General features: G+C 42.7%; 1 long non-coding RNA gene across 1 annotated transcript in view; it reads left to right on the top strand.

The window, feature by feature from the left end:
- Positions 1-6,658: 6,658 nt before the first annotated feature.
- The window catches only part of LOC127000073 (uncharacterized), a 21,493-nt gene continuing 15,733 nt past the window's right edge, over positions 6,659-12,418 (top strand). The window contains exon 1 of the long non-coding RNA XR_007753771.1: positions 6,659-7,507. This is a non-coding gene — a long non-coding RNA (uncharacterized LOC127000073). The remainder of the gene's footprint in view (positions 7,508-12,418) is intronic.

Genomic DNA, 12,418 nt, shown 5'->3' on the forward strand with positions numbered 1-12,418 from the left:
CTCCTTAGTAGTACAATTCACTCTGACTCTTCACTGACCACTAGCTGACTATGGCTCGCAATCACTGGGACTGACTCCTCCTGCCCTCTTCTCCTATATATATACCGAACAGTACAGTCTAGAACGTTACAGTATATGTATATTCGATCATACAAGAATGAACATGTAGCAAATATATGTGCGAGTTGGCAACACTTCCCGCCTGCCGCCTGGGCGGGCAACGCGGGGCGCGGGCGGGGCCTTGCTCCCCGCCCCTTTGCTCGCTCCTCTCGGAGTCTTCCAGAGGCCCATCGACTCCGGGGGAAGCTTTCACCACAACAATACGAAGATTCAAGGTGGTCACGACTATCGGTTTTCGGTTCTGTTAACCTTAATTTTTCTTTTACATGAAATGCAGAGATATGTGATGCTAATATACCTGTAGTTTGATCGAAATCACTCCAGTAGTTTTTTTGTGCAAAAAGTCCTCGTCAGACTCTTCAACATTGAGACTCCTGGTCCCTTGTTGTTTATGTATATATGCATGTTTGTGTAAATAACACACACGCATATAATTATACAAATAACATATCGTCCCCTGAGGGGAGGGTGTCAGTGGTGCCCAACCACCTCATTATTGCCAGGGATGATCATACGTCCAGCCACCTGGCTCATAGTCAGGTCCACCAGGTGATGCCTTTTCCCTTATCTTCTCTTGTCAGTGGCCTTCTTGAAAATACACCATGATGGATCACTGTGCAGGTGGTGATGATTTCCCTCTTCATCACGAGAAATGGCATGCCACGTTACTTTGGCAACGCACTCAGCTGGCGACCTTGGAAGCCATGGACAGCGTCTCATGAGCAATATCCTCATCTCTTTTTCCACCTCTTCATAGCGTTCTGGCGTATAAACTCAATGAGAGCCTTCCTTTTGGCACCCACACGTGGCATTCTCACAGTTTCAAGTATAAATAGTACAGAAAAATGTGTGTAAATAAATAAAGTGTGTAAAACAATACTATATCCTCCCCGAACCGCCCCTCCCTCCTCCTCATCCTCTCCGTGCTGCCAGGGAAAGCAGCCGCAGTTTTTTTTTTAACTAGGTAGCCATATAAATGGACAGGGGGGCCAGCGGGTGAAATCAGAAGCCTTGAGGGTGACTAGCTAATACAGATATTTTCAAGAAATCGATTATTTTCACCCGAATCCGAGTACGACCACCTTCAGATGAGTGATCTCAAAATGTCTTAAATAGCTTATATATCATGAATGCACTTTAGAATTACAGTACCCTGGGCGGCGGCCGTCACCACGCAGCGCTTTCCTGCAAGTCTTCCAGCCATTGCGGGCACTACTGACGGCACGGTGCTGCTGCGACAGGCTCGTAGAGGTCATTGATGGCAGATGTTTGCATTCACACGTTTCGTCCTGCATTCGAATCTAATCAGTTATGAGATAGTTACGTGGCGCCACACATCAAGCACATTGGATTGTTTATAAATGGGAACATCTTGAAAGACCGTGGGACATGTTCTGTTCTTTCTCAATGATTTGTAGCAATATGGTTTGGTCCTTGGAGGAAGAATACAAGGAGAGGGCATGACGTCACAGAAGTGAAGCAATCTTGGCCTTGGCTTTGCTCCGCTCCCTCCCTCAATTTCACCCATAAAGGTACGTATCACTGGCGAAAGATACGTAACTTTTGGTTACAGAACACGGTTACAGTAACATGGTATGGTATGTTCCGAAACAGTTCCGGTGTTCTGTAACCAGCCACAGCAGCTATCAGTGAATGTGCGATAACATGTAACATGTTCCATAACCTGGCACTAGATATCGAATGTTCAGTACGATGTAGCACGCACTGGCTAACACCGCCTTCTCCTTCGACATTTTCACGTTAACTTCTGTAACATCACACGCCACTGTGGACTGTGGGTTGGTTCCAGTATGTTCCTAACAGAGTCCAGTAGCCTGCAGTAACCTCGCATAACCTTACTACTGTAAAATGTTTATGTTATGTACGTTACGTAACCTCGGTGTATTCGTAGCTTTACACTGCCCGGTTGGCCGGACGCGCGACACCCACACACCTCAACATTTTGCCTTCATGCCGGCTTGCTCTGCCTTTGGTTGCGCCCACAGAGGCGGGGATGGCAGCAAAACGTTTCATTGGTGAGACAAAATGATATTTGTGGTGAAACATAAATAAATAGGAGGCGAAAAACTGAGCTTGAAAAAGAGCTACACAAAAGAATATGAATGATTCCTTTGTGGAAATTTCAATAAATCATCTGTAATTCATCTCCCTAGCTTTTACACACAAACAGGTCACATTAGTGGAATGTAGAGGTTTTTGGGTACTATCAGAATTACAATGAACACATATATTGTTATTTTGCAAAACATGTATAATAAGAGTGTAAACCTGGGCAAGTTACCGAGACGATTCAACCCACGGGCACTCATTTGCCTGATAACGTTAATTCTCATTCTCACATTCTTATTCTCACATTCTCATTCACTCTCATTCTCATTATTTCTCTCTTTCGTTCTCATTCCCTCTCATTCTCATTCTCTCTCATTATCATTCTCATTACCTCTCATTCTCATTATCATTCCCCCTCATTTTCAATCTCTCATTCTCATTCTCTCATTCTCATTTTCTCTCATTCTCGTTCTCTCATTCTTATTCTCTCTCATTCTCATTCTCTCATTCTTATTCTTATCCCTCTTTCATTCTCATTCTCTCTCTCATTCTCATTCTCTCATTCTCTTTCTCTCTCTCATTCTCTCATTCTCTCTCTCTCTCTCTCTCTCTCTCTCTCTCTCTCTCTCTCTCTCTCTCTCTCTCTCTCTCTCTCTCTCTCTCTCTCTTCACTTCTCTTGTGTCTCTCTCTCTCTCTCTCTCTCTCTCTCTCTCTCTCTCTCTCTCTCTCTCTCTCTCTCTCTCTCTCTCTCTCTCTCAGGAGTTATCTTCTATTAATTATTCCACTCTTGTAAGTCCTTTTTCATCTCTGGTGATCAAGCCATTTCCACCATTCCACAACCATTTCTCTCCCTAAAAACGTAACCAGCCCCTCTCAGTAATCGGTGCCTGACCTGTATGTTGCATTTTCTCCATTTACTGGTTAATATGCCTTTAGCAATGACATGCATGATTGTGTAACACGTTTTTTTTTACGTCGAGTCAAATATAGACTATTACAGGTAACTCTCGATTTACGCGAGTATTGTGTCCTTGAAGAGGTCGCGTAAATTAAAAACAATGTTAATCAATCAAGAGGTAGGTTTCTATCGAAAAATAAATATTCACCTTATTCAGTGGAGAGAGAGAGAGAGAGAGAGAGAGAGAGAGAGAGAGAGATATATGAAAAATATCACTCAGGCACTCAGTCTCAGCACTCGTGTGAGGATTGGTACCGTTACCGAGGAGTCTGGTGCCAGTACCGTATAGCTGGTACCGTTAGTACCGGTACCAGCCCCACCCTATTGTTGAGTGTATTGTTGTTCAAGGGGCGAGCGGGAAGAACTGAGCTCAGATGTGTGGCCGCGGCGCCGTGTGAGTCCAGTTGCGTGAGACATCTGGTGGCCACTCCACAGCAGCGAGGGTGTTATTGTTGTTGAGTAGCGTGGCAGCGTGGGTACTGTATTATTGTTCAAATGGCGCGCGGGAAGAACTGAGGTCAGCTGTGTGGCCGCGGCGCCGTGTGAGTCCAGTTGCGTGAGACATCTGGTGGCCACTCCATAAAATATCCCGTATAAGTGTAAAACGTGTAAATTAAACATTTATTTGGATTTTGGACCCCGCGTTATTTAAAAAACGCGTAAACCAAAGTCGCGTAAATCGAGAGTTACCTGTAATAATAATATTCATTATATATTGATCATGGCCTAACTTTTAATGTCGAAGGATGTACAGTCTTCTATGTAGAGCGTCTCAGATGTGATCAAAACTCACAACAAGAAAACAGAAGGAAGTATTGGGGCAGGAAGGAGATAACCTTAGATACGCAAATACAGGTAACTCTCGATTTACGCGACTTTGGTTTACGCGTTTTTTAAATAACGCGGGGTCCAAAATCCAAATAAATGTTTAATTTACACGTTTTTCACTTATACGGGATATTTCATGGAGTGGCCACCAGATGTCTCACGCAACTGGACTCACACGGCGCTGCGGCCACACAGCTGAGCTCAGTTCTTCCCGCGCGCCATTTGAACAACAATACAGTACCCACGCTGCCACGCTACTCAACAACAATAACACCCTCGCTGCTATGGAGTGGCCACCAGATGTCTCACGCAACTGGACTCACACGGCGCCGCGGCCACACATCTGAGCTCAGATCTTCCCGCGCGCCACTTGAACAACAATACAGTACCCATGCTGCCACGCTACTCAACAATAGGGGTGGGCACTGGGTAGGTACCGGTACCAGTACCGGTACTAACGGTACCAGCTATACGGTACGGTACCGGTACCAGACTGCTCGGTACCTGTACCAATACTAGCCAGTCGCTCATGGTGTCCCTAATTTCTTCCTCACACGAGTGAGGCTGAGACTGAGTGCCTGAGTGGATGTCTCGGTGATATGGATATTTTCTCTCTCTCTCTCTCTCCACTGAATGAAGTGAATATTTATTATTCGATAGAAACTTACCTCTTGTTCGATTTACATCGTTTTTGATTTACGCGACCTCATCAAGGACACAATACTCGCGTAAATCGAGTTACCTGTATTATTATTATTATTATTATTATTATTATTATTATTATTATTATTATTATTATTATTATTATTATTATTATTATTATTATTATTATTATTATTATTATTATTATTATTATTATTATTATTATTATATATTTTTTTTACATCAAAGGAGACGGCTGAAGGGCAACAAAAAGAGCGTGAAAAAAAAAACCGCTACTCGCCGCTCCCATAATAAACAGAAGTAAAGAGTAGCCAAAAGAGAGGTCAATTTCCGGTGGAGAGGTGTCTTGATTATTATACTCTTCTTGAAAGAGGTCAAGTTAAAGGCAGGGGGAAATACAGGCGAAGGAAGGCTGTTCCAGAATTTACCATTGAAGGGGATGAAAGAATGGAGATGCTGGTTAACTCTTGCATAAGGGGTTTGGACAGTAAAGGGATGAGCATGAGTAGAAAGTCGTGTGCAGCGGGGCCGCGGGAGGGGGGGAGACATGCAGTTAGCGAGTTCAGAAGAGCAGTCAGCATGAAAATATCGTTAGGAAATAGAAAAAGAGGCAACATGGCGGCGGAATTAAGATGTAGAGATCTTGTAAGAGCAGAGCAGAGCGGTTAGTAGAGGCATTAATTTTTAGATAGTTTTGAATGTACAGACGCTCGGTTGTTCACACAGCAAGCGGAGCGGCACAGGGCGGAGCGGAGCGGCACGCTCGGGAAATTTGGTCGTATTTTTTGCTGCTCGCAGCTAGCGGTCCTCCACGGCTCCACCCTACAATCAACATGGCCAAGAAGCTATCATTGGGGAGTTTTTATTGCTGAAGCCAAAATTACAAAAAACTGACCAGATTGTGCATAGATGAGGTACAATTTAACGATATATAATAGCCGTATGTTTAGAAAAGCTAATTTGGTGATATTCTGATTCTATACCCAATCATCAGTGACCCACACAGTCATGGAACTTGACTTTAACAACGAAATTCCATGTTCCTTTGTAAATCGTCACATTTTTCATCATCCTTCCAGATGAACACTGAGGATCAAGTTTATCGGGCTGTTGCCTGCGAATGATTCTTGTGCAGGTCGCCCTGCTCTGCTTGTAGTGTGTGGCGGCTTTACACCTGGCAATTCCTGGGCCGACAAAACAGCAGCGACGATCTAGCGTCTAGACTGGCTGGGTGCTCTCGGGAGCAAGTACACATTCCCACGTGGGAGGAGCCACCGGAAGCATCAAGACGTAAACTGCTCGTAAATGCATGCAAGGCCATGAATTCATCCCAGACACCCCAACAGGCTACTACCATATCTTGAAACCACAATGAGTTTGGTCCATTAGGCAAATATTGTAGAAATATTTTAAGTAAAAGAGTTTTATCATAAGTAGTATTGATTGATTGATTGTTTATTGTTGTATTTAACAACAAAGGAGAAGGGAGGGACATGCCATCCCAACCCCCAGGCATTGCATAGTGTGATTATATAATGAACGAAAATAATCGTTCCTTACCTCCTTCGATATCTCGCAAAGGGATAAACATTTCCCGCAATGTTGCTGCCACTCTCTCAAAAGTTGTTTGGCGCAGACTCTGCTTCTTGTAGAGCTTATCTTGTGGGTCCCACAAGGGTCGATGCTGCCTCACTTCCTCTAGCAATGCCACCTCGGCCTCCCGGCTCCAGATCTTGTTATTTACATCTGTCATTTCTTGTTTTATTGGCGCCGACATGTTGTTTACCCAGCCGCCAGTCGGCAATACCAGGCGGACACGCTCAGCTGCAGAGAACTTGCCGCGAGAAGGGCTCCTAGACCCAGACCCAATATGCTGCCGCGCCTGTATTGCCAGCCGCGAAGTGTCAGTGCAGGTGTAAAGCCGCCTTAAAAGTGTTGCTAATACTGTGCTGCTGTAAGTTCTCTCTTTTTAACGGCGATTATACGGTCCACGTACTCCCTTGTACGGTATTCCTGGCCCACATCACGTCCCTACTGCTGGGGCTTTAAAGGTCGTGGTCCCATGGCCTATATTATAACCAGCCCTCTAAAACACTGAAGAAGAAGATAGGTGGCACAAAAAAAGGTAGGGGAGAAAGGGAGAGAAAAGAAAAGAGAAGGAGGAGGAGGAAGAGGAGGGGAGGAAAGGAGGGTTAAGAAAAAGGGAAAGGAGAGAAGATAGAAGGGAGGAAAGGTAGAGGGAAAGAAAGGGTGAAAAAACGGAGAGAACTATATAAAGTCGTCATCATGTCCAAGGAAAATATAGGAATCCCGCTGTTTTCTTTTGACCTTGGCAGCGCTGGAGTAACATCACCACGTTACGATATACCTCCTTGCAGAAATAAGTCGCTCTAGCCCACTACACATGCGCACTTGGGAATACACATCTGGAAAACATATTAATTTCCCATATTTTCTTCTAGTTTGTCCACTTGTTATCTTTGTGATGGTTGATATTGCCCACCAGACAACAACACATCAGCCCAACAGTTCAAACCAGCAAAAACTGAGTGAACATCAACGTGGGGTAATTCTTTCGAAAATCTGCCATGTTCGTTTGTTATAAAGCTTTCTCTTGATTAAAAATGTTTCTCTGATGTTTGTGCCTTGTATTGGAGCCGAAACAGGACAAATAAAAGATAGCGGTGAGTGAAATATAGAAAGAGTAAGCAAGTTAATTGACCCTCTCTCTGCGAGCTATTTAGCGGAAGCGAGTTGATTTCTACAACAGCGGAGGCCACTGAGGGACGCCGCGTGACCACGATTATTTTTCCTTAGTGTGAACATGTGACGGATATTCAATGCCTGCCAGACGTCACGGAATGCTGGTAAGTAAACATAGCATAGGTCAGAGCATTCGAATTTTATGAGGACTACCATTTTGATGAAGTATTCAGTCAAGTCTCGATCAGCCAGTCGATCCCGGTACGAAGTAGGCTAAGCACATGGGCCAGTACTTCTATCATGTCATTCCTTTTGCGGGAGGTTAATACTTATAAATCCCTTCAGAACCATTTTGACATGCTCTGGGTTATAATATTAATGGGGGGTTCAGTCTCCAACCTCCTCATTTGTTGGAAGTTTCTTGCTATTTAGTCATCACTGCATTTGAAAAAGGCTTGAGTCGGCATTCCCACTCTTCCACCTCTCACGTGAACTATTTCCAAAGGCCGAATAGGCGATTAATCGGGTTTACATGAGGGTCAAACTACCACCAGGATCATAAAAGTACCTCTGGAAATGCCCGAAGAGCGTACGAAATCCTTGTCAAATGTGTGTAACCGGCGAAGCGTTTGAGAATATGGTCGCAGATGAATGCTTCATCTTCACGTCTAAAAAGCCGCGGCCACACAGAAAGCGAGAAAGCTTGCGAGAGCGAGAGCGGCAAGAGGAGTTTCTGTGGCCACACGAAAAGCGAGGCGAGGTGAGGGTTATCATGGAAACGCAGCCCGCAGACCAGTTGATACCAGTATATCCTCGCACCCCCGTCGGCGCGTCGGCGCAAACGAGGGATGAAGTGAAATGTTTTTATAAATAGTTCCGTGCTTCACTTATTTGGCGTTTTATGGAAAATCTGTATACACCATCGTGTTCAGGAGGCTTTTCTCTATAAGATGGAACTGTTTATTTTAGTACTCATTTCATAGCCGCTGCAAATGGTAGCAATTAATATGTAAAATGTGTTATAAACATTACAGAGTGATTATTTAACTTCAACTCGTCACTTTATTTAGTTTGTTTTATTGAGTTTTCACAAGCATATTCGAGTTTTCCAATCATTTCTGCGTCTAACGGTGTGAACCAAAATGTCCTATCTAATGTATGAGTTGAGTTACGGCAAATAATATGGAAGCATGTCTGTGATGTCACACTTTCTGACCCAGCAATATCGCGCGATAAGTTAATCATTAAGTCTCTTCCTCTGCTCTCTTTCTCCCCATTATTTGCTAGCTTCCCTTTGTGGCCACCTCCATTAGTTCTAATTCTCTCTCTCTCTCTCTCTCTCATATATATATATATATATATATATATATATATATATATATATATATATATATATATATATATATATATATATATATACATATAGACTTAGCATTGGTTATTATGTATTAAAGTTTCTTGCTCTGGCTCGCTTTCTCGCTCCCAGTGTGGCCGCGGCCTATGGGCAAGGGTGTCTAAATTTACATAGATTTACATAGAAAATCAGACCACACAGACCCCATGGTCCAGACTAGGTGGTCTGTCCTTAAACCTAAGTGATTTTACATTAATCAGAAGGCTCCAAAACAATGCATTTCTACTCTAGCTGATATTAAGTTGAAGGAAGTGACGGTCGAGCTTATTTTTGAAGGAGTTAATCGTGTTACACTGGACCACTGATGGTGGAAGCTTATTCCATTCTCGCAATACAACGTTGGTGAAGAAAAATTTGGTGCAGTCTGAATTTACTTGTCTACATCTGAGTTTTACGCCATTGTTCCTCGTGCGCAAAGTGTCATCGATCATAAACAATGTTGATCTGTCTACATTCGTGAAACCATTAAGTATTTTAAAACATTCGATCAATTTTCCTCGGAGGCGACGTTTCTCAAGAGAGAACATGTTAAGGGTAGAAAGCCTTTCTTCGTAGGATTTGTTGCGCAAGGAAGGGATCATTTTCGTTCCCCGACGCTGAACACCTTCTAATTTAGCAATATCCTTTGCATGGTAGGAGACCAAAACTGTACCGCATATTCCAAGTGGGGTCTGACTAAACTATTGTAGAGCGGGAGTATTACATCTTTATTCTTGAATAAAAAGTTTCTTTTAATGAAGCCCAACATTCTGTTCGCTTTATTTGCTGCATCGATGGATTGCTGTGAGAATTTGAGGTTTGACGCGATTTTGATCCCCAAGTCCTTGACGCACTGAACGCTTTTGAGTTTAACGCCGTGCATTTCGTAATCAAACTTCTTATTCCTCGTTCCAACTTGAAGGACCTGGCACTTGTTTACGTTAAAGGGCATCTCCCATCTATCCGACCAAGCTGAAATTTTGTGCAAATCCTCTTGGAGGCTATGCCTGTCTTCATCAGTGAGAACTGAGTTACCAATCTTTGTGTCGTCTGCAAATTTACTAATGCGGTTATTGAGTCCAACATCCACATCGTTGATGTAAATAATGAAGAGCACTGGGCCAAGACCGAGCCCTGAGGGACGCCACTAGTGACCGGCGCCCACTCTGAGTTAAATCCGTCAATCACTACTCTTTGTTGTCTGTTGCTCAACCAATTCGCGATCCATCGGTGTACTTGACCGTCAATACCTATTTGCTTTAATTTGTAAAGTAATTTATGATGTGGGACTTTATCAAACGCTTTCTGGAAATCAAGATAGACTACGTCCAGTGATTTGGTTACGTCATAAACAGTGAAGAGGTCGTTACAAAAGGTTAATAGGTTTGATAGGCAGGATCTTTTGTTTCGGAAGCCGTGTTCTGAGTCCCCAATTATTGAGTGGCTTTCAAGGTAACTCACAATTTTGTCTCTAATTATGCCCTCAAGTAGCTTACCTACAACCGAAGTTAGACTGATGGGCCTGTAATTACCTGGTACTTTTTCGTCTCCTTTCTTAAAAATCGGTGTCACGTTAGCCTTTTTCCAATCTGAAGGGATGATGCCTTGTCGCAAGGCCAATGAAATTTGGAAAGTTTCGTTTAGTCGGCGCAACATCTGTGGTCATGTGCCAGAGAGAGACAGGAGGGGGAAGGAATTATAGGAGAAGGGAACAGATCCCAGGAGACGGGACACAACCCCCGATTAATACCTGGTACCCATTCACTGCTGGGTGGACAGGGGCGTAGGGTATCGGAAAAGCCACCCAAATTTTTCCACTCCGCCTGCGAATCGAACCCGGGCTCTCTCGGTTGTGAGCCGAGTGTGCTAACCACTGCACCACGAAGCCCCCCTCCTAAAGCCAATGAAGGGGATGTATGTGTCACTGAATGAATAATAGGTCAACCCGTAATCTATATCATTGTATATAACTGTGTAACAAGGATTAAATTATTATCGTGTAAAACTGTCTCCTTTATTTGGTACAGAATTATTTTTCCTAAAAAGCTATGAAAAAATGTACAATCTATATTCTTTGCCTGACAAAGCTGTTGCATCTCTTTTCATATAATGGCCATGAAGTTTCTTGTTTCAGCTTAGCGATCTGACAATTCCCAGACTTACTACAAATGATCAAGGCAAGCTCATGGGTTGATTAAAATCTTGAGTAACACAAAGTTTAAAAAACATTTTAGAATATAATTACAAAACTGGATTTTTTTTTGCACCTTATATCAAAATAAGTATTAGTTTAAGTACATTCAGAACTGTGATACAATAATCTTGTCAGTGCTGTGTAGATAGGTATATGAATATATTACAGCTTTGATTTACATGAGCCTTACTGTGTATCTAATAAGGGAATGTTTGTCTACCAAGATCACTGAAGTTCCCAGAGGAAGTCAGTGAGCTATAATACTTATCTGCTGCCAATGAAAAAAAATCTAACACAGTACCGGTTCCCTGATGTGGGACTTGCCCCCCGTGGTTGTGTTATACTACTGTTTTACTTTTGACACAACATGAACTGTTCCAATACATTGCATTTATTTATATCATTGTATGATTACTTAATACTCCATACTGAAGCTATGTATTGGCATTACTTTACTGACTGAGCTTTTATGAAAAATAATCCTGAGGCACAGTAAAGGTGTGTCCACACTGGTGACAAAACATGTTGGCAACATCGAAACGAACATGTTGGGCAACAAGTTATTAAGTCGTTCAACAACAAATTGTTGAAGACATGTTTGTAAAACTGTTGGGCGATATGTTGGTAGCCCTAGTGTGGATGAGGTAATGTTGTGGAGATATGTGGGCAGACACACACAGACCCACAGCAACAATGACAGCTGTCAGTCTGCAAAGATCTAGTGTGGACGGCCTCACCAAGTTGCCTCTTAATGCTAACATGTTGCCCAACATCGTAACAAACATATCTTCAAACATTGCTGTCGATATGTATCCAGATGTCGGCTGTGGTGTTTCCAACAGTACTTTCAACTTGCCTGTAGGCAACAAATTGCCAGTGTGGACGCACCCTAATGTGCATATGCAACCTCATGTGCATAAAATATTTTTCTGCAAATAACTACTTGCAACAGATGAGTTGCAAAAAATAATTAAAGTTGCCATCACAAAACTTGTATTTAGCACACAGCTGAATAAGTGTAAAACAGAACTGGGATGCAAACCATGAACATTACGCAAATAAGCACAAACTACAGAAAAAAGAAAATATATAAATGTGCAGTATAAAATGCATTTAACAAGCTTATGGCATGCACCTGGAGGGTCTGAGTGTATCAGAATTTGAAATGAATATATGAATTTCATTTTAACTTCCTTCATGGAAAAACTACTGCCCCACTAGGCTAGGCACATCAGTCTGGTGAAGGGTGGTAGGCTTCTTTTTCTAAGTGTTCACTTAATAGAACTTAAAAAAAAGTATACTATGGGGCAACATTATGAAATGTCATGGTAACTTGCAGTGTCAGTGCCACAGTGATTGGTCTATTCAGTGTCCAGTATGCACAAACAGGGGTCATACTGCTTGGTCAAATCACTCTAACATTAAAATGAGACTATTTTCATTGTATTCAACACCAGTACAACTATTTGATCCCTTTCATAAAAGGTA

This window comes from Eriocheir sinensis, chromosome 17 (genome assembly GCF_024679095.1).
Source record: "Eriocheir sinensis breed Jianghai 21 chromosome 17, ASM2467909v1, whole genome shotgun sequence".
Classification (NCBI taxonomy): domain Eukaryota; kingdom Metazoa; phylum Arthropoda; class Malacostraca; order Decapoda; family Varunidae; genus Eriocheir; species Eriocheir sinensis.